Here is a 23,194-nt window from a genome sequence, read left to right on the forward strand (position 1 = left end):
ACTCTCTCTCCCTGGGTCTCAGTGATCCCCTGGGTCACTGTCTCCCCCTGTGTCTCAGTGATTCCCTGGGTCACTCTCTCCCCCTGTGTCTCAGTGATCCCCTGGGTCACTCTCTCCCCCTGTGTCTCAGTGATCCCCTGGGTCACTCTCCTCCCTGTGTCTCAGTGATCTCCTGGGTCACTCTCTCGCCCTGGGTCTCAGTGTTCCCCTGGGTCACTCTCCCCCTGTGTCTCAGTGAACCCCTGGGTCACTGTGATTCCCTGGGTCACTCTCTCCCCCTGTGTCTCAGTGATCCACTGGGTCACTCTCTCCCCTTGTGTCTCAGTGATCCCCTGGGTCACTCTCTCCCCCTGGATCTCAGTGATCCCCTAGGTCACTTTCCCCCCACTCCCCCCCCCACCCCCGTGTCTCAGTGATCCCCTGGGTCACACTCTCCCCCTGTGTCTCAGTGATCCCCTGGGTCACTCTCTCCCCCTGTGTCTCAGTGATCCCCTGGGTCACACTCCCACTGAGTCTCAGTGATCCCCTAGGTCACTTCCCCCCACTCCCCCCCCGTGTCTCAGTGATCCCCTGGGTCACACACTCCCCCTGTGTCTCAATGATCCCCTGGGTCACTCTCCCCCCCCCGTGTCTCAGTGATCCCCTGGATCACTCTCTCCCCCTGTGTCTCAGTGATCCCCTGGGTCACTCTCCAACCTGGGTCACTCTCTCCCCTGTGTCTCAGTGATCCCCTGGGTCACTCTCCACCCCCCCGCCCCGTGTCTCAGTGATCCCCTGGATCACTCTCTCCCCCTGTGTCTCAGTGATCCCCTGGGTCACTCTCCCCGTGGGTCACTGTCTCCCCTGTGTCTCAGTGATCCCCTGGGTCACTCTCCACCACCCGTGTCTCAGTGATCCCCTGGGTCACTCTCTCCCCCGTGTCTCAGTGATCCCCTGGGTCACTCTCCCCCTGGGTCACTCTCTCCCCTGTGTCTCAGTGATCCCCTGGGTCACTCTCCCCGTGGGTCACTCTCTCCCCTGTGTCTCAGTGATCCCCTGGGTCACTCTCCACCCCCCCATGTCTCAGTGATCCCCTGGGTCACTCTCCCCCTGGGTCACTCTCTCCCCCGTGTCTCAGTGATCCCCTGGGTCACTCTCCCCCTGGGTCACTCTCTCCCCTGTGTCTCAGTGATCCCCTGGGTCACTCTCCCCGTGGGTCACTCTCTCCCCTGTGTCTCAGTGATCCCCTGGGTCACTCTCCCCGTGGGTCACTCTCTCCCCTGTGTCTCAGTGATCCCCTGGGTCACTCTCCCCGTGGGTCACTCTCCCCCTTGTGTCTCAGTGATCCCCTGGGTCACTCTCCCCTTTAGTCACTCTCCCCCTTGTGTCTCAGTGATCCCCTGGGTCACTCTCCCCCTGGGTCACTCTCTCCCCTGTGTCTCAGTGATCCCCTGGGTCACTCTCTCCCCCGTGTCTCAGTGATCCCCTGGGTCACTCTCCCCCTGGGTCACTCTCTCCCCTGTGTCTCAGCGATCCCCTGGGTCACTCTCCACCCCCCGTGTCTCAGTGATCCCCTGGGTCACTCTCCCCCTGGGTCACTCTCTCCCCCGTGTCTCAGTGATCCCCTGGGTCACTCTCCCCCTGGGTCACTCTCTCCCCTGTGTCTCAGTGATCCCCTGGGTCACTCTCCACCCCCCGTGTCTCAGTGATCCCCTGGGTCACTCTCTCCCCCGTGTCTCAGTGATCCCCTGGGTCACTCTCCCCCTGGGTCACTCTCTCCCCTGTGTCTCAGCAATCCCCTGGGTCACTCTCCATCCCCCGTGTCTCAGCGATCCCCTGGGTCACTCTCCACCCCGTGTCTCAGTGATCCCCTGGGTCACTCTCCCCCTGGGTCACTCTCTCCCCCGTGTCTCAGTGATCCCCTGGGTCACTCCCCCTGGGTCACTCTCTCCCCTGTGTCTCAGTGATCCCCTGGGTCACTCTCCACCCCCCGTGTCTCAGTGATCCCCTGGGTCACTCTCTCCCCCGTGTCTCAGTGATCCCCTGGGTCACTCTCCCCCTGGGTCACTCTCTCCCCTGTGTCTCAGCAATCCCCTGGGTCACTCTCCATCCCCCGTGTCTCAGTGATCCCCTGGGTCACTCTCTCCCCCGTGTCTCAGTGATCCCCTGGGTCACTCTCCCCCTGGGTCACTCTCTCCCCTGTGTCTCAGTGATCCCCTGGGTCACTCTCCCCGTGGGTCACTCTCTCCCCTGTGTCTCAGTGATCCCCTGGGTCACTCTCCCCGTGGGTCACTCTCCCCCTTGTGTCTCAGTGATCCCCTGGGTCACTCTCCCCTTGGGTCACTCTCCCCCTTGTGTCTCAGTGATCCCCTGGGTCACTCTCCCCCTGGGTCACTCTCTCCCCTGTGTCTCAGTGATCCCCTGGGTCACTCTCCACCCCCCCATGTCTCAGTGATCCCCTGGGTCACTCTCCCCCTGGGTCACTCTCTCCCCCGTGTCTCAGTGATCCCCTGGGTCACTCTCCCCCTGGGTCACTCTCTCCCCTGTGTCTCAGTGATCCCCTGGGTCACTCTCCCCGTGGGTCACTCTCTCCCCTGTGTCTCAGTGATCCCCTGGGTCACTCTCCCCGTGGGACACTCTCCCCCTTGTGTCTCAGTGATCCCCTGGGTCACTCTCCCCTTGGGTCACTCTCCCCCTTGTGTCTCAGTGATCCCCTGGGTCACTCTCCCCCCGGGTCACTCTCTCCCTGTGTCTCAGTGATCCCCTGGGTCACTCTCCCCTTGGGTCACTCTCCCCCTTGTGTCTCAGTGATCCCCTGGGTCACTCACCCCGTGGGTCACTCTCTCCCCTGTGTCTCAGTGATCCCCTGGGTCACTCTCCACCCCCCCGTGTCTCAGTGAACCCCTGGGTCACTCTCCCCCTGGGTCACTCTCTCCCCTGTGTCTCAGTGATCCCCTGGGTCACTCTCCCCGTGGGTCACTCTCTCCCCTGTGTCTCAGTGATCCCCTGGGTCACTCTCCCCGTGGGTCACTCTCCCCCTTGTGTCTCAGTGATCCCCTGGGTCACTCTCCCCCTTGTGTCTCAGTGATCCCCTGGGTCACTCTCCCCCTGGGTCACTCTCTCCCCTTGTGTCTCAGTGATCCCCTGGGTCACTCTCTCCCCTTGTGTCTCAGTGATCCCCTGGGTCACTCTCCCCTTGGGTCACTCTCCCCCTTGTGTCTCAGTGATCCCCTGGGTCACTCTCCCCCCGGGTCACTCTCTCCCTGTGTCTCAGTGATCCCCTGGGTCACTCTCCCCTTGGGTCACTCTCCCCCTTGTGTCTCAGTGATCCCCTGGGTCACTCTCCCCCCGGGTCACTCTCTCCCCCTCCCCTTGTGTCTCAGTGATCCCCTGGGTCACTCTCCCCCCGGGTCACTCTCTCCCCCTCCCCTTGTGTCTCAGTGATCCCCTGGGTCACTCTCCCCTTGGGTCACTCTCCCCCTTGTGTCTCAGTGATCCCCTGGGTCACTCTCCCCCCGGGTCACTCTCTCCCCCTCCCCTTGTGTCTCAGTGATCCCCTGGGTCACTCTCCCCCCGGGTCACTCTCTCCCCCTCCCCTTGTGTCTCAGTGATCCCCTGGGTCACTCTCCCCTTGGGTCACTCTCCCCCTTGTGTCTCAGTGATCCCCTGGGTCACTCTCCCCCCGGGTCACTCTCTCCCCTGTCTCAGTGATCCCCTGGGTCACTCTCCCCCCGGGTCACTCTCTCCCCTGTGTCTCAGTGATCCCCTGGGTCACACTCCCCCTGGGTCACTCTCTCCCTGTGTCTCAGTGATCCCCTGGGTCACTCTCTCCCCCGTGTCTCAGTGATCCCCTGGGTCACTCTCCCCCCTGTGTCTCAGTGATCCCCTGGGTCACTCTCCACCCGGGTCACTCTCTCCCTGTGTCTCAGTGATCCCCTGGGTCACTCTCCCCCCTGTGTCTCAGTGATCCCCTGGGTCACTCTCCCCCCTGTGTCTCAGTGATCCCCTGGGTCACTCTCTCCCTGTGTCTCAGTGATCAGCTGGTCACATATCTCGGTGTATCTCCCTCCTCACCCTCATGTCCCAATGATCACCTGACCCTCTCGATCCTGGCCGCCCAGTCCCCGCCTTCTCTCGCGGCGACCTCTCTCTGACGTCGCAAAACCGGTTGCCGCCGCTGAGTCACGTGGCCCGACCTCTGCGTCACTGGCACGGGCCGGCCCGGTGACGTCAGGGGCGGTCAGCTGACGGTTTGGCGCGAGCGGTGGCCGCGGAACCAAAGCCGGAGCGGCCCGGCCAGACCCGGCCCGGAACGGACTGGACTGGACTGGGAGGTACGCGGCAAGGCGAGGTGCTGTCCTGTCAGAGGGCCGCGCTGAGATGGGGCTGCAGTTGGGGGAGGGGTCGTGTCTCTTTAGAAATGCAGGCGGGGGCTTCAGTCTCCAGGAGGTGGGTGGTGACGGTGAGGGGTCACGGTAACCGGGAGAGGCAGCAGGAAGGGGATCTGTCTGGGGAGAAGGGTCTGCAGTGAGGGGGGGGGGGGGGAGAGAGAGAAGGGTCTGCAGTGAGGGGGGGGGGGGAGAGAGAAGGGTCTGCAGTGTGGGGGGGGAGAGAAGGGTCTGCAGTGTGGGGGGGGAGAGAGAAGGGTCTGCAGTGTGGGGGGGGAGAGAAGGGTCTGCAGTGAGGGGGGGGGAGAGAGAAGGGTCTGCAGTGTGGGGGGGGGAGAGAAGGGTCTGCAGTGTGGGGGGGGGAGAGAAGGGTCTGCAGTGTGGGGGGGGAGAGAGGGGTCTGCAGTGTGGGGGGGGAGAGAGGGGTCTGCAGTGTGGGGGGGGAGAGAGGGGTCTGCAGTGTGGGGGGGGAGAGAGGGGTCTGCAGTGTGGGGGGGGGGGAGAGAGGGGTCTGCAGTGTGGGGGGGGGGAGAGAGGGGTCTGCAGTGTGGGGGGGGAGAGAGGGGTCTGCAGTGTGGGGGGGGAGAGGGGTCTGCAGTGTGGGGGGGGAGAGAGGGGTCTGCAGTGTGGGGGGGGAGAGGGGTCTGCAGTGTGGGGGGGGAGAGAGGGGTCTGTGGGGGGGGGGGAGAGAGGGGTCTCCAGTCTGTGGGGGGGGGAGAGAAGGGTCTGTGGGGGGGGAAGAGAAGGGTCTGTGGTGGGGGAAGAGAAGGGTCTGTGGGGGGGGAAGAGAAGGGTCTGTGGGGGGGGGGAGAGAGGGGTCTCCAGTCTGTGGGGTGGTGGGAGAGAAGGGTCTGTGGGGGGGGAAGAGAAGGGTCTGTGGGGGGGGGGGAGAGAGGGGTCTCCAGTCTGTGGGGGGGGGGAGAGAGAGGGTCTCCAGTCTGTGGGGGGGGGGAGAGAGAGGGGTCTCCAGTCTGTGGGGGGGGGGGAGAGAGGGGTCTCCAGTCTGTGGGGGGGGGGGAGAGAGGGGTCTCCAGTCTGTGGGGGGGGGGGAGAGAGGGGTCTCCAGTCTGTGGGGGGGGGGGGGAGAGAGGGGTCTCCAGTCTGTGGGGGGGGGGGGAGAGAGGGGTCTCCAGTCTGTGGGGGGGGGGGAGAGAGGGGTCTCCAGTCTGTGGGGGGGGGGGAGAGAGGGGTCTCCAGTCTGTGGGCGGGGGAAGAAGGGTCTACAGTCTGTGGGGGGGGGGGAGAGAGGGGTCTCCAGTCTGTGGGGTGGTGGGAGAGAAGGGTCTGTGGGGGGGGAAGAGAAGGGTCTGTGGGGGGGGAAGAGAAGGGTCTGTGGTGGGGGAAGAGAAGGGTCTGTGGTGGGGGAAGAGAAGGGTCTGTGGGGGGGGAAGAGAAGGGTCTGTGGGGGGGGAAGAGAAGGGTCTGTGGGGGGGGGGAGAGAGGGGTCTCCAGTCTGTGGGGTGGTGGGAGAGAAGGGTCTGTGGGGGGGGAAGAGAAGGGTCTGTGGGGGGGGGGGAGAGAGGGGTCTCCAGTCTGTGGGGGGGGGGGGAGAGAGGGGTCTCCAGTCTGTGGGGGGGGGGAGAGAGAGGGGTCTCCAGTCTGTGGGGGGGGGGAGAGAGAGGGGTCTCCAGTCTGTGGGGGGGGGAGAGAGAGGGGTCTCCAGTCTGTGGGGGGGGGGGAGAGAGGGGTCTCCAGTCTGTGGGGGGGGGGGGAGAGAGGGGTCTCCAGTCTGTGGGCGGGGGAAGAAGGGTCTACAGTCTGTGGGGGCGGGGGAGAGAGGGGTCTGCAGTCTGTGGGGGGGGGGAGAGAGGGGTCTGCAGTCTGTGGGGGGGGGGAGAGAGGGGTCTCCAGTCTGTGGGGGGGGGGGGGAGAGAGGGGTCTCCAGTCTGTGGGCAGGGGGAAGAAGGGTCTACAGTCTGTGGGGGGGGGGGAGAGAGGGGTCTGCAGTCTGTGGGGGGGGGAGAGAGAGGGGTCTGTGGGGGGGGTGGGAGAGAAGAGTCTGCAGTGTGGGGGGGGAGAGAGAGAAGGGTCTGCAGTGTGGGGGGGCGGGGGAGAGAGGGGTCTGTGGGGGCGGGGGGAGAGAGGGGTCTGCAGTCTGGTGGGGGTGCGGGCAGGGGGGAGGGGTCTGCAGTCTGGTGGGGTGGGCAGGGGGGAGGGGTCTGCAGTCTGGTGGGGTGGGCAGGGGGAAGAAGGGTCTACAGTCTGTGGGGGCGGGGGAGAGAGGGGTCTGCAGTCTGTGGGGGGGGGGGAGAGAGGGGTCTGCAGTCTGTGGGGGGGGGGGGAGAGAGAGGGTCTGTGGGGGGGGGGTGGGAGAGAAGAGTCTGCAGTGGGGGGGTGGGAGAGAAGGGTCTGTGGGGGGGGAGAGAGAAGGGTCTGCAGTGTGGGGGGGGAGAGAGAAGGGTCTGCAGTGTGGGGGGGGAGAGAGAGAAGGGTCTGCAGTGTGGGGGGGGGAGAGAGAGAAGGGTCTGCAGTGTGGGGGGGGAGAGAGAGAAGGGTCTGCAGTGTGGGGGGGCGGGGGAGAGAGGGGTCTGTGGGGGCGGGGGGAGAGAGGGGTCTGCAGTCTGGTGGGGGGCAGGCAGGGGGGGAGGGGTCTGCAGTCTGTTGGGGGAGCGGGCAGGGGGGAGGGGTCTGCAGTCTGGTGGGGTGGGCAGGGGGAAGAAGGGTCTACAGTCTGTGGGGGCGGGGGAGAGAGAAGGGTCTGCAGTCTGTGGGGGCGGGGGAGAGAGAAGGGTCTGCAGTCTGTGGGGGCGGGGGAATGCAACCTAGGGAGGTGAGGGACAAAAGTTGGGAAGAGAGCAGCAGCGAGGCAGGGAGTGTGGTCTTTCCGTGAGCATATGATGGTGATTTAGGAGAAAATGTGTAAGGTTGTGTTTGCTCGCTGAGCTAGTAGATTTGTTTTCAGATATTTTGCTACCATGCCAGGTAACATCATCAGTGAGCGTCTGGTGAAGTGCTGTTGTTCTGTCCTGTTTGCTGTTTAGCTGCCTTGATTTGTTGTTGTGGGTAATATCACTTCAGTTATTTTTTGCGAAGTTGGTAAATGGAGTCCAAATCTGTTTGTTAATACAGTTCTGTTTTGAATGCCAGGCCTCTAGGAATTCCCATGCCTATGTTTGTTTAGCCTGTTCCAGCATAGATGTATTGTCCTAGTTGAACAGGTGTCCCTCTTTGTCTCTGTATGGGTACTAGTGATAGTTGGTCTTGTCTTTTGGTGGCTAGTTTAAGGTGGTACTGTGGCTCAGTCATTATCACTGCTGCCTTACATCGCCAGGGACCTGGGCTTGATTCCAGCCTGGGGCGATTGTCTGTGTGGAGTTTGCACATTCCTCCTGTATCTGTGTGAGTTTTCTCCTGCAATCAGAAGATATACAGGTTCGGTGAATTGACCATGCTAAATCACACTCACTGCTCAGACATGTCAGTTAGGGGCATTGGTCAGGGACAAATATAGGTGATAATGTAGGGAACCGTTCTGGGTGGGTTACTCTTCGGAGGGTTGGTGTGGACATGTTGGGCCGAAGGCCCTGTTTCCACGTTGTAGGTATTCTAATTCTAATTGTAGTTGGTGCTCATGTATCCTGGTGGCTAGTTTCCTGCCCGTCTGTCCAATGTAATGTTTATTGCAGTCCTTGCAAGGTATTTTGTATATGATTGTTCTGCTGGTTGGTACGGGGTCCTTTAATTTCATCAGGAGCTGTTTCAGTGTGGTGATAAGTTTGTAGGCTACCATGATGCTTAGGGCCGGAGTAGCCTGGTTGTCATTTCTGAGATGTCTTTAATAAATAGCAGGGTGGCTAGAGTCTCTGGGCGTGTTGTGTGTACTTGATTAGGTCTGTTTTGTAGGAGCCGGTGCACTGCGCTTATTGGGTACCCGTTGTTCCTGAATACATTGTACAGATGTTTTTCCTTGGCTTTTCTTAATTCCTGGGTGCTGCAGTGTGTTGTGGCATTTAAAATAATGTCCTGATGCAGCTGTTTGTGGGTGTTGGAATGATTGCTCCTGTAGTTGAGTATCTAGTCAGTGTGTGTGGCTTTCCTGTGAATGCTGGTTGTAGCTCTCCATTGGTTTTGCATTCTTCCGTGTTGCCTAGGAAGGGAAATCTGTTTTCTTCTTCTTTGAACTTTATACTGATAAAGATGTTTTGTTTGTGTGTTTCTTATTTGTTGCATTTCATGATGACATCCACACAGTGGACCCAAAGCTTGGGCTTGATTGTGGTAAGTGCTGTTTGTTCTAACCCCTGCATAACTGCTTCTGCTAAGAGTCCAGATGTTGGTGATCCCTTAGGCATCCCATTGATTTGTTTGTAGGTCTTGTTGAAGGTGAAGTGGGTTGAGGGGCACCGGTCTACTAGTTTAAGGATACTGTCCTTGCTGATGGATTTGGTGCTGTCAGGTGTTTGTGTCCTTGGTTCATCTAGCAGGGAGGCCAGTGTTTCCTTGGCTAGGGTGATGTTTATTGATGTGAATGGGGCTGTCATGTCAAAGGAAACCATGATCTTGCTGTCCTCTACCTTGGTGTCTTTGTTAAGGAATTTCTGGGTAAAGTGAATGGTTTGTAATGCAAACTGGAACACCTAGGAGAAGACTCAAGCCACTCCATCCAGGAGTGAGGAGAGGTTGCAGTTTTAGAGGTCATGGTGACAGGGCATGTGAGGAATGGGCTGCAGTCTGGGGAGAGGTGCAGGAGTGAGGAAAAGGCTGCAGTGTGGAAGGAAGTGCAGGAATAGGTGGATGCTGCAGACTTGGAGGTGTAGGAGTTAGAAAGGAGGGGCATGAGTGAGAGGAATGTAATTTTGAGGGAGAGTTCAGGCAGAACAGGATGTGAGGATGGGGCTGTGATATGGAAGACTGTAGTGATGGGTAATGGGCTCCAGTCTGAGGTGGAATTGGACATGGTAAAAACCAGGGGCAGGAGTGAGGAGGATCTGGGGTTGGGGCCACAGTGATTGGGAGGGATCAGGAGTGAGCAGTGGCTACAAATTGATGCATGTTATTCCTGGTGTTGAACCAAATATATAGATTTCTATAAGATACGAGAGTTGAGAGAAAGCACCGACCAGGATTTTGTACTAGATTCATACAGCACGGAAGCAAACCCTTTGATCCAACTAATCCATGCCAATCAAGCTTCCTAACACCATTAAACAAATCCCATTTTTCTGCAGTTTGCCCATATCCTTCTAAATCTTTCTTATTCATATACTTGTCCAAATGTGTCTCATATGTTGTAAGTGTACCTGTATCTACCTCTTCCTCTGCAAGTTCTTTTCACATACAAGCCTATATGAATTATTTCTTATAGGCAATTAGACTACAGCTAAACATATATAAGAAATGATTTGGAGTTTTAGTCAGTTCCAGGGGGAGATGGAAGGGTCAAAGATTGGGAAGAAGTCAGAGAGGAGCACTTGGAGGCTAGCGAGTGAGGAGAGGGATTGCGTTTGGGAGGTTATAGTACGGGGAATGAGCTGGGAGGAGTCTGAGGAACTGATGTGTAGAGCAAGGAAGGTGCAAGAGTGGATGAAGAACAAAGGTGGTAAAATGGGTAAGGAGAATGAAGGTGGGTCAAAGAACAGAGGAGTGTCTAGAAAAGGGGGGAGTTACAGAGAAAGTGATGGGAGGAACCACAGAGAAATGTGCCCTAGGTTAGAGGGAGGGTGACCATGGAGATAGATCATAGATGAAGAGAGCTCATGGAGAACATTCTTCACAAATAAGATGATAATCAATGAAGGATAAAGGGGAGTTAGGTGATCAATTCAAATAGAGAGCCCTCTGACTTGTTTAGTGGATTGGTGTAGCTACATATGATCAGGATCCTGAGGAAATAGCTACATTACTAATTGGTCATTGAGAGCTTCACAGGACAGAGAGCTGAGTAACAAGGGCAGGTCACAGGAAAACGGTGGGTTGTAGACTGAGAAGTGATGGGGGATGTATGTCACTGAGGAGAGTTGAGCATTGGGTCACAGAGGAGTGACAGAAGATATGAGTCACAGACTGAGAGAGGGGTAACTGTGGAGACGTGTCACAAACTGAGTGATAGGAGGCTGTGCCATCCATGAGGGAGGTGGAGGTTATGGATTTGGAGTAACAGGCGGATAAATGCCTCATATGGAAAAGAACCAGAAAGCTTGCAGGTGGGTTTCATGAGTTTGTAGATATTCAAGGGTTTTGTCCAGAGGTGATTAGAATGTGGAATTTGCTACCATTTGGTGGTGAATAATGTCAGTTCATTTCAGGAAGCCAAGCATTATAAGAGGAAGAAAGGTATGGAAGGAGATCTTGATGAGGTAAGATGAGGTTTGAGGGGAGACTTGAGCATATTAATTGACTTGTGGTTGAATGTTAGTATACTGAATTCATTTTGTATATATCTGAAGGTTAAATCTCTTTGTACCCTTTGAGAAACTAGAGTTATCACTAGGTTTTTAATGCAGGTGGATGTGCTTGAAATATGAAATGTATCAAGCAGTGTTCAATGTTTTCTAATCAATCAATTCTGAGATATTGATTCACTCTTCCGGAGCAGGTGGGATCTGGGCCTCCTGTTTCAGGCGTTATCACTGCACTACAAGGGTTTTATTTTATTTGTCCTTACAAGTGTCCTCAATTAACATTTTTATCTGCACTTTATAACTGATGATGCTACTCTCATTTTTGTTTTTGGTGTAGAATGCCAGCTTTGGACAGGCTCAAATGGAAACCAGGTATTTGCGTTCATCAAGTCAGCTGACAAGTTTGAGCTGCTTTTAGATAGAAAATTAAATTTGAAATAATTAAAATCAAACTTGGAGGGCAAAAATCTGTAAGACTTTGTCAAGCTTCAGAAAACATGTAAATCTATTATCAGACTTACAGTAGCTAGTAGGGCAGAGCAATTATTCATAGGCAGAAATAACGATAACGGAATACCGAGAAATGTGACGGGCCAGTTCAGCACTTGCCACTCTGGCCGATGAGTAGATAGAGGTGCTGCATGAGATACAAATTAGCAAGATGGCTTTCCTTATGGCTTCACCACACTCCCTGTATTCTAGTTTGATAGATTTTTGCATCAACTGACCAAAATACCCTAGCTGGTAATTAGCACAGGTGGTAGCTTTTCTTGGCAGAGAAAACCTGGTAGGCAAAAAATTGTTGTATTAGCAAAGTTGAATGTCTGATCCCAAACACTCCAGTATTTGCATTTCTACTGATCTGTGTCTGAGAAGCCAACTGTCATCTGAGTATCAGGGCCCATCGAAATAGTTGATGCAACTACTCAGACACGGCTTGATAACCTTGGATGTCTTCTTTCATTATGCATTCAATGTGAAATTCAAAAGTTGGGCCTTTCCTACTGAAACATTTTAAACATTACTGTCATTCATTTGTTCTTATGTTATCGATGCTAGCTTTGCCCCAAGAGGAGTGTCCACCCAGCTTGATCAAGATATTTTAAACTCCACTTACACAGAGACACTGAACACCTCTTAGGCAGCCTGACTTACCTAACATCCCCCTCTACGCAATTTGTTTCAGACACATCAACGAAAGGTTTCTATTGAGTTGCTTGTAGTAATCATGGTGTAGATAGCAAATAGTAAATCGTGTTGGTTCTTGAAGAGCTTTATAACAAATTAACAGAATTAAGACCAATCAAAAATAGTTAGAATGTAGCTACAGTTCGTCTTACATAAACTAGCTGCCAAGCGGCCTCCTGTTATTCCTCTTTAATTTTGGTATTATGGTTTAAAACCTTTCACTGCCTCTCAGGATACTTAACGCTGCTTGGGAGAATTCCGTTTCATGTGAATGGCAAAAAATCCCAGATGCCCCTCCTTTTTTTCACTTTCAGCAGGAATATGGAGCTGAACATTTCCCCACTTGTGACAGGTAATGCTTCCATTCCTGATTACTGTCATGGTAGAATGCGCTGAGACGCAATCCTATTCTGTGGAGTTCAGACTTTCATTGCTTTTTCCCTGTTCAGCTGTTGCAATCATGAGGTGCATGCTGCTAATGCAGCAGTTTTGAGGAAAACTTGAATATTATGTAGTTAATTTTCCAAAACTGCAGTAAATCACTGACTTCAAAAGTACTTCTTTGCCTGTTGAATTCTTCGAGATGTCGAGATTAACAGTGGTGATTGTGACATTTTTCGTATCTCAAAGATAAATGCTTAAATCCATATTGCTTTGAAATCCAAAATTACTTCACAGCCTGAAGTGGTTGTTTTCTTGATTTTATAATGCTTCTTTTTGCTTCATTCGTTTATTTTTTGATTATAGTTTATTTTAATAGGTGTAATCAAACAGTCCCTCTTGCTGTTTATCTGCCTTGGTTTGTTGTTGTGGGTGATATCATGTCCGGTCCTTTTTCTGCGAGGTTGGTAAATGGAGTCCAAATCTATGTTTGTTAATGGAGTTCTGTTTTGAATGCCCAGGAATTCCCTTGCGTGTCTTTGTTTAGCCTGTCCCAGGATGGATGTATTGTCCCAGTTGAACAGGTGTCCCTCTTCATCTGTGTGTATGAATACTAGTGATAGTTGGTCGTGTCTTTTGGTGGCTAATTTAAGGTGGCTCAGTAGTTAGCACTGCTGCCTCACAGTGCCAGGGACCTGTGTTTGATTCCAGCCTCTGGCGACTGTCTGTGTGGAGTTTGCACATTCCCCCTGTGTCTGTGTGGGGGCAATATAAACTAAATCTAACAATGTGCAGTTAGATGAATTGACCATGCTCTATCACTCCTAGTGCTCAGGGCTGTGTCAGTTGGGGCATTAGTCAGGGATAAATATAGGTGATAGGGTAGGGGAGTGGTTCTGGATGGGTTAGTCTTCGGAGGGTTGGCGTGGACTTGTTTCCATACTGCAGAGATTCTAATTGATGCACTGCCAATCACAGCTGACCTTAATATCAATATGAGGGAAATTTTCTGGTAAATGTAGCATATCACATGTTGGCTAGAAAATCAGCTAGTTATAGAACTGGGCAAAAGAGGGTACTGCAGATGCTGGAGATTAGAGTCAAAATTAGAGTGGTGCTGGTGAAGGGCTTTTGCCTGAAAAGTTGATTTTCCTGCTGCTTGGATGCTGCCTGACATGCTGTGTTTTTTCAGCACCACTCTAATCTTGACTAGTTACAGGACTAGAAAAGGAGAAAGTAAATGGAGAGATTGGCAAAGCCTTTTTACTCACTGGACCCAGATGAGCATGGTGCCTTCTCAAACATAGACAAAACTCAGGGGTTTTGTCTATCAGGGGTTATGGGGTAATGGCAGGAAAGTGGAAGTGAGTATTACCAGATCAGCCTTTATCATTGATTTGCGGGACAGACTTGATTGGCTAAAAGGCTTGCTTATGCTCCTGCGTCTTATGGTTTCATGCTGAATTTTTAGTTTGAGTAAGTTCTAGGCCAGACCTAGATAGGATAAAGTTCATTTGTCGTCTGTTAGCATTAGAATTTAGCATATGGTCATCAATAGCCTATCACATGACTTGGAGGATGGGGAAATGATAGCTGAGAGATGAAGACATTTTTTTCATTAACCTGTCTGGATGTACTTTGGCACATCTCCAGGGCAAATGGGACTTGGAGCTGAACTTGAACCCTTAGGCCTTTAGATCTGAACACTATTTATAGAGGTTTGGCACAATGCTGTTTCACTTCATGCATCTCAAAAGCTCATTATCTGTATCTTTAAGCACCATTTTCTCAACTTTTACTGTCAACTTCACAGATTTTTGTATGTGAAACTCCAGTTATGTGTTTCCTGTACTTTAAAATTATGCTATTTAGTTTATATTGCCCTCTTTATTCAAAACATATCATTACACAGTTCTCTGCATCACATTTCTTCTGACAAGTTTTGTGCATTTCAACAGTCTAAGCCCTCTTGATTTCTTTTTTGAAATATTAATTTGTGGGATATGATGTTGGCAAGGTCAACATTTATTTCCAATTCCAAATTGCTCTGGAAATGGTGGTGAGCTATCCTTTAGAACTGCTATAGTTTGTGGTGTGGGTGTACACAGTGCTTGTCAGCAGGAGTGCCAGGATCTTGGAGAAAGTGAAGACTGCAGATGCTGGAGATTAGAGTTGGGAATGTGGTGCTGGAAAAGCACAACCAGTCAGGCAGCATCCAAGGAGCAGGAGAATCGCCGTTTCGGATGTAAGCCCTTCATCATGAATTTTCCCTGATGAAGGGCTTATGCCCGAAACGTCGATTCTCCCGCTCCTCAGATGCTGCTTGACCTGCTGTGCTTCACCAGCACCACGCTCATGTGCCAGGATCTTGTCCAGTAATGGTAAGAACAGTGGTATAGTTCTGGATTAGGTTTTGTGATATGGAGGCGAACCTGCAGATAGTGGTCTTCCTGTGCATCAGTTGACTTTGTCCTTCTAAGTGGTAGAAGTTTCAGTTTTCAAAAATCTTGTTCAAGAAGCCTTGATGAATTATTGCAATGCATCTTGTAGATGGTACACACCACTGCCACTGTGCATCATTGTTGCAGTGAGTGATGTGATGTTGAAGGTGTTTGATGAGGTGCCACTCAAGCAGGCTGTTTTATCCTGGATGGTTTTGATCACCTCGATTATTATTGGAGCTGCACTCATCCAGGCAAGCAGAGAGCTTTCCACCACACTCCTGCTGTGTCTCTTGTAGTAAGGTGAGCTATTGCAGAATTTCTGGCATTTGACAGCCACAGTATTTATGCACTGGTTTAGTTCATTGTGTGGGGTTACCTGACAATGTAGATATTGGTTTGTTCAGTGTTGGTAATGCAATTGAATGTCAAGGGATAATGGTTAGTCTCTATTGTTGGAGAGCCTAATTCAGTATCTGAGGAATTGCTGATGATACTGAGTGTATTGAGCAGTCATCAGTGAACATTCACACCTCAGTTCTTATGATAGAGGGAAGGGCATTAATGCAGCAACTGAAGATGTATTTGCCTAGGACATTACCTTGGGGAATTCCTGCAGTGATATCCTGTAGCTAATATGATTGACACCCAGCAACAATAACTATTTTCCTTTGCTTGGCATGACTCAATGGATTGTTTTCCTCTGATTCTCAGTTTTGCAAAGGGTTCTTGATGCCACATGCATATACCGATCTATGAGGTTACACATCTTGGTTAAAAACAATTCTGGTTCTGATGGCTACAGTGCCTCGTGGGTGACCAGTTTTAAATTGCTAGATCCTTTGAAACCTGTCCCACAAAGCACAGTGATCATGCTAGACACCACGACAGAGTATTCTACTATCCTCTTCATTACGTTTCCAAGTTCTGAGCCACAAAACTTAGATAATTATGATATATCAAAAACAGTAGTGGTCCCAGCATTGGCACTTAGAGTACCACTGCTTACACTCCAGTCTGAAAAACAACCCTTCTTCACAATTTTAAGACTTCAAATTTGCTGAGTCTATTATGGGACACATTATTGGATGCCTTTTACAGTGTTGATGTTATCAGTATCTCTGCTGTAGTGTAAATGCAATGATTTGTGTGCTCAAATCCCATTTTACAGACTTGAGCACAAGAAACTCAGTACAGACTTCGCAAATTACTTTGTAGTCCCTTCTATAATGCAAGAATCACAGCTGCCAATCTGTGCATATCATGTTTCCAAAAATTACAATGAAACAAACAAATGAATCATCTGTTTAATTGTTAGTTGCGATGTAGATATTTGCTACAGCTCAGAGGAGAATTCTCCAACTCTTCTTCATATGGTGATGCAAGATACAAAACAGAAATTGCTGGAAAACTTCAGGTGGTCTGGCAGCATCTGGAGAGAAAGCAGAGTTAAAGCTGTTCTGAGTAAGTCACTGGACTTGAAATGTTAACTTTTCTATTCACAAATGCTGTCAGACCTGAGTTTTTTCAGCACTCGTTTTCTTTGATTTCTAGCATCTGCAGTTTGTTTTTGATTTTTTGTTAGTGTTTTTCGGTCTTTTACATCTATTTGAGAAGTGCTTTGTTTAAGGAATCATTTGGAAAAACTGCATTTCAGTATTATATTGAAGTATCAGGTTATTTACAACATTCTGACTTAGCTGGAGTGTTATCATGATCCAAGGCGCATATCTGAGTGAGAGTGCTCATGGTATTTTGTTGTCTCTTGTTTAAACATTAAATTCAATTTCACAATTTGTTATAGTGGAATTTGAACTTGTGTTGTTGATCTTTATGTTGCTAGCCCAGGCCTGCAATGTCAATAGGAAAAGGTACTGAACCAGTATTGTTGTTGAACCCCCTTTATAGGGGAGTGTTATGAGCATGTGAAGTAGGCGAGCTTATATTGTGAATTGATTGTTAGGCTTGCTAAAGTGAATATTTGCAATGCCTCAAAGGAGATACCAATAGTTTGGCAAAAAGTTTTTAAAAATTCATTCATGGGGCAAGGACATCACTAGCTAGGCCAGCATTTCGTGTCTGTCCTAATTGTACAGAAGACTGTTGAGAGTCAATGACATTGCTATGTTTCTGTATTCACATGTAGGCCAGATCAAGTAAGGAAGGTAGTTTCCTTCCCTGAAGGACATTAGTAGGCCAGATGAGTGTTTTTTCCTGACAATCAACAATGGATTTATGATCATGAGACTTTTTATTCCAGATTTTTATTTAATTCAAATTTTACCATTTGCCATGGCGAGATTTGAACCTGGATGCCCAGAACATTCCCTAGGTCTCTGGACTAACAGCCCAGCAATATGTTCTTGGCACCACAACTAGATGAGCCAAAGAGAAAGGCATTAATAACCAAGGAGTGCAAAATATTTGTGCCCAATAGAACCATTTTGCATGACAGATTTATAAAACCAATAAGTTTTATGCAACATGTTATCTTGGATAGCATTATTGAGCATTGGTTCCACAGAAACTTAGTTTTGATAGAGTTAACGCTAGGTGCTGCACTGACAGTTATGAGGCACCTTCACATTGTTTACTTAAGTGGGTCTGAGCAGTTTCCCTCAATGATGTTGGCAAGTGCTTTTGGACAAGATATTAAACTGACTCTCATTCTCTATCTGTTAGAGTGCATATAAAATAGCTCATGGCACTATTTCAATGAGTGGGGGGAGTTTTCCCTTGTTCCTTGGCCAATACTTGATTTAATTTTGAAAACAGATTATCTGTTTTAGGGAGTTTAGGAGTGTGCAGTACACAAATTAACTGCTGCATTTCCTACATTGCAACACTAATGACATTTCAGGAAGTACTTCTTTAGAGTATATTTTTACATCCACTTTGGGCATGGGAAAGTAGTGTAATGTTAATAACACCTTCAGGTGTGATGAAACAGACCCAATTTCGGCTGTCCCAAGCGCTTTCACCTGTAATGTGAGAGCAACGAATTGGAGTTGACATAAATGCTCTTTTAAAAGTGGGTTCTACATATAAGTTAGTAATCAGGAGTTTTTAAAAATCCCTCACTCTTGAAAGTTGAAGGAAAGAGGCTTAAAGTGTTAATGAGAGTTTAAAAAGTCTGCTGGACTACATTGAGTGACAGGCCGACTGGTGCAGTTTAGGAAAAATACATTCATATCTGTTCTAGCAGTTTCGATAGAGATTCCTTGTTAATAAAGGTTCTTCTAGAATTTTATGTCATTATAAACATTTGCTTAAGTTTCAAAAACTACACTTTACAGCTGGAGTTTCTTAGTTCACAGTTTGATGGACAACTTGAAGTTAAAGGGTTATCTTTTGCAGGGTCTGAATGAAAGTTTTATTTTTCTAAGAAATTGAACACTTGAATTGTAAAGCTTTGAATAAATTACATGAATGGGAATTTTTAAAATCATGAATAAGTCCTAGATTAGATTTTTAAAAGTTTAGTTTTCCTTATCGCTTTGAACTACTCCTCTTGCTAGAGAAAATGCAGCCCTTAGTCTTTCACCTAGGGCTCTGAGAAATAAATGTAATACCACCACCACACTATATTTGTAAAAGCTCAAATGTAAGGACAGGAAAGGCCAACAGATGCACCAGATCATGGTGCAGCTGGATTTCTTGATCCTCAATGCCCCTTAGCCACCAGCAGTTGTTTTATCTGGGAAAGTCAAAAACTTGTCAGTTTGAGGGAAAGGATCACTAAAATTTCTTTGATTCTTGAGCAATCAAACTGAGTTCCAGGAGATCATGGTGACCGTAAAATGAATTGCACATACTTATTGTTTGTACGTTATGATTTTAGCCATAGCACTTGCTCATTCTTCTCCCTTTCAAATCCATATCTGCTGTATGAGTTGGTAATTTGTTCCAACGGTTGAGTACTGTCAGCAAAAATAAAGTTGTTTATATCATGTATCTTGCTTCTTTCTAACCTAATTCTTTAACAGTTTAATCCCCTTGGTAAAGACAGGCAACATCTATACTTGGTTAAAACATACCCAACTCTTGATTTTTTTTTAAGCCAGATATTAATATAATGGCTTTTTATCATGAAGGTCTCTAAAATCACCTACAAGAGGGAATAAAAACAAAAAGCAATGTTATAGATGAGGCTTTCCAAGGTTTGTAGAAGAACAATATTGTGATTTATGTATCGGATCATCGTACCATTTGAATATACTTGATGCTTTGCTATTGCCTTGTACTTCTTGAGAACCTGAGGACATTAATATAAGTTTTGCATCTGGCTACTTCCCTACTCAACAATTTTGAGTTTGAAATATTTACTGCATAATTTACATTTGGCATTAGCTGTATTCATATCATGAACAGCATTTATTCCCTTCGATAACAGCTTCATTTCCCCCATCAAATCTGTTCGCATTCATTCACAATCATGATCCATGCACAAGTGTTTCTATTGTCAATGAATTACTGACACCACAATTCAGGTCACTAGTAAATGTTGTCAAAACCATTGGTTCAGAGACCAAATGCTGCAGTTCCTGATGCAGAAATACAGCATTTAACAACAATCTTTTCTATTTACGGGCATGCAATCAATTCATTATTCAATACAAGATCCACTTGCCACAGGATTCACATTTCATTAGCTGCGTGTTTCATATATGGAAGAAAGAACTGAATAGTAGAAAATAAGTTGAGTTAGGAAGGTGAAAGTGTTTTGTAAAACCAAGGATTGCTGATGGATCACTGCGATTTTTAAAAATAAGTAACCCGAAATTCATTGTAAGTGCTATTTATACAGCTGCTCATTCAAGCAGTAGTGGATTTTTTTTGTGTGGTTGAGCTGTAGCCAAAGGTTGTGAAGATTCAGCCAGCAACAAGTAGCTGATTGGTCAGTGGGCTAGTCATGAGTTCCTGATGACAAAGGCCTACTGCTTGTCAACATTGTGATTGGTTTCCAGGTGGCTGAATAGCTTGATAATGTGAAAAAGATGGTGAGAAGTCATCAGATCTACACAGGCTCAAAAGCTATCTCTGTTCCTTTATAGTACAAATCATTTTATTAAATCCACGTTTTATTTCCTATTCACTTCTTCACTTTTATAATTAATCTGTTGAGACATGCTATGACACATTTCTGGAGTAGGTGGGACTTGAATGACCTGTATCATCCAGTGGCCTAGAGGGAGGAACTCTATCACTATATGACAAGTGTTCTCTGAGGGTTTGTAAACTGCTAAAACTCTGGCAGCAGCAGGGTTTAAACAATCCCTCCACTGAGGCTAGAACCTGAATCCAGAATTTCAAACCACTCAGCCTCATGTTGATGATATTTTCTAACAACCTGTTCAGAGATGATACAAAGCACCTCTGGAGCAGGTGGCTCTTCAACCTGGGCTTCTGGCTTAGAGGTAGGGAGCACCTACCTCTAAGCACAGCACCACAAGAATTCTTATGTTTCTAGTTTCATCTTAAATGCATCTACATGACTGCAGTTGAAAGAGTAATGCCTAAATTAGGTGAACCCAGTGTGGATAGGAGCCGTTCTTTGCACAAGTCTTAAAAGGATAGAAAATCACTTAGTATTTCTGTTCCAGCTCTCACTTCAGTAACTCCATGTGCATGATTCTACTGCTTCAGCAATCAGTGAGTACAATGTAGATCTTAGTGTACCTGATGACATTCAACAGTTGGGCTCTAAATCAGCCACTTCGATTATTATAATGGACTACTGACAACTGCGAAATGGTATTCCTTGATGAAAAATGGGGATGTTTGTTAATAAAGGCAAAGGCTGAGTTATTGTCACATTGTTGTGTTGACAGTCTGCTCATGGTGGAAAAGTATATCTGTAATTGGGTGTAATTGTGGATTTTCTGGCTTTGAACCCTTCACCTTACTGATTGATATGTAGTGTTGAAGGCATTTGCTCATATCATATTCAATTTTTATTTGTTCACCCATAGCATATCATTGCACAGTTTTCAGCAGTGTTTTCATTTGCTATAGGAGGGAAGGTAGTTATGAAGTATCTTTTATAATGGCCCTTAAATGTAAGGTCAGGGAAATATGTTCAGCTTTTCATGATTATCAGATAATTACCTTAGTACACACTGGATTATACAATCTACAAGAGACTGAAATAATTCACCCAAGGTTCCTTCAATAGCAGCATCCGAAACTACAATCTCTACTAACCAGAAGGACAAACCGATGCATGAGAACATGTACTGCATTTCCCTCCATACCTCACACCATCCTGACTTGGAACTAGATTGCAATTCCTTCACTCACTGGGTTTAAAATCCTGGAACTTTCTTCTAACAGCACTGAGTGTAGCTGCATTGAATGGAGACAGCAGTTCAAGAAGGCAACATGCTATCACTTAGAAATTGGCAATAAATACTGGCCTTGCCTGAAATGTCCACATCCCAAACATAAGTAAAATAAAACTTAGAAGGATTTCCAGCAACTGATATCATTTTCAGTTCTGGGTGGACCTATCCCTGAAGGTTTTATTGCAAACAGCTCTGAAGTGCTCTCAGTTGGTCATCTGACATTTTCACCCTCATGGCACACCATCTTCCGACGCCAGTTGGATATTGAATGCCCTCCTTAGATTTAAACCAAAGAGGTGATTCTTGACTGCCTATTTTTTTAAAAAAAAACTATTTTAATATCTGTTAATTTTTTCCTCTGATTGCTCACAGCAGTGTCTGACAGATTGAACTTGAATTTCTGGAGATGACCCAAACAATCCAGCTGGATAGAAAATGCAAGTTATTGTAGTGAGTTGTTTGGTGTCACTTATTTGAGAAAAGGATATTTTAAACATTAGCATGTCTTGCAGGTAAATGCAGTTCCTGGTGAGTGATATTGATCTCAGAAATTCCAGCTTTGACAGTTGGTAGATTCATGGAAACTTGCAGTGCAAAAGGACATACAGTCCATCCTGTACGTGCTGATATTATAAAGGAGTAGTCAGCTTAGTCCCATGTCAATGCTTTTGTTTGTAACTTAAAGTTCCTCACTCTCAAGTACTTGCCTAAATGTTTTTAAAAATTATTTACAGAATCAGCTTCCAACTTTTTGTGTAGAGTTCAGCTTGGTAGCTCAAAACACTTCTTTTTCTGATATCTTCGCAATCACTTAAAATCCTTGACTTCCCCTCTGACTCATACAATAGTGTTTTAAGGAATCATTTTTCTATAAAAATCTCTCACCGTCTTAAACTTGCGTTAGATCACCTCTTAACCTCCTTCGTTTATTGGAGAATAGGCTGAAGCTTTCAAACCTCTCCTTGAATTGAAGTTTATCCTGGTAAAACTCTCCTGTACTCTTTCTTATACTTTTCAGCTTTCTGAAATGTGGCAGTATGAAAGAATCATCTACAATACTCTAGTTGAGGCCTAACCAGTGATGTGTAAAGTTTATATAATCATGACATAGTTACAACACACAAGGATGCCCTTGGTCTCATCGTGGGCACTGGTTCTCCGGAGATGTGCCACTCCTCTGCCTTTTCTCTTCAACTCTGAAATATTTTCTTTTCAGTTAGTTGTGTAATTCCCATATGAAAGCCTCATTTGACTCCACTATACTTTAAGGTAGTGTATTCCAGATCCTACTCACTTGCTGCATTTTGTTTTATTCATTTATGTTGTTGGCTGGCCAGCATTTATTACCCATCCTTAGTTGCCCTTGGTGGTGAGTTGCCTTGTTGAACTGCTGCAGTCCACCTGCTGTGGGTTGACTCACAATGCCATGAGGGAGAGAATTCCAGGATTTTGACCAAGTGAAAGGTTTGGTTCTTTTGCCATTGATCTTAATACTGTTCCATCCGGTTCTCAATCCTTGCATCAGCAGGAATACTTTCCCCACTACACTATCCAGACCCTTCATAATTTGAATAACTGTATCAAATCCCCTCTCGCTTCTTCTCCAAGGAGAACAGTCCTAACTTTCCAAATATTTCTGCATAACTGATGTTCCCCATCTCTGAAGCTAATCTTATTCATATCTGCTCCGCCCTTATAATTCCTTTACATCTGTGTGCCACCTGTGTAACTGGACTCTACCCCAGTTGAAGCCATGCTGTTATTTTCTTGAAATTTAACATAGTTTTCTTGCTTTTGTACTGATAGAACCCAAGGGATAGCACCACTTCTGGCATTTGTTTGATTTGTGGACAAATACATAGAGAAGTCTCTGTTCCTACAGCCTTTAAGTATTTTACTCCTTGTTTTATATTTACTTTTTGTCGTCTTCCTGGTAAGATAACCATTTCCCACTTCTTTGCATTTAAATATTGTGTAGCTCTTAACTGCACATTCTGCCGACTATGTCAATTCAAAGCTCTATACTATGTTCCTCATGGCTCAGCAAGTTCTGACTCTGCTTTTAATCTCCATTTTTCTTTTTATTAGCACAAGTAACTCATGTGCTTCATAAACCACATTCTCAGCTTGTC

The 23,194-nt window shown here is 47.9% G+C and overlaps 1 protein-coding gene across 4 annotated transcripts in view; it reads left to right on the forward strand.

The window, feature by feature from the left end:
- Positions 1 to 4,193: 4,193 nt before the first annotated feature.
- LOC132831318 (carnitine O-palmitoyltransferase 1, liver isoform-like) overlaps positions 4,194 to 23,194 on the forward strand; it is a 103,653-nt gene continuing 84,652 nt past the window's right edge. Inside the window, exon 1 of one of the 4 annotated variants that reach the window (XM_060849396.1) lies at positions 4,194 to 4,313. The gene's annotated coding sequence lies outside the window, so the exon portion shown is untranslated. Of the gene's footprint in view, positions 4,331 to 8,567; positions 8,586 to 23,194 lie in introns of those variants that run through there. The other 3 variants (XM_060849392.1, XM_060849391.1, XM_060849395.1) reach the window with 3 other exon arrangements.

Source organism: Hemiscyllium ocellatum, chromosome 33 (assembly GCF_020745735.1).
Source record: "Hemiscyllium ocellatum isolate sHemOce1 chromosome 33, sHemOce1.pat.X.cur, whole genome shotgun sequence".
Classification (NCBI taxonomy): Eukaryota; Metazoa; Chordata; class Chondrichthyes; order Orectolobiformes; family Hemiscylliidae; genus Hemiscyllium; species Hemiscyllium ocellatum.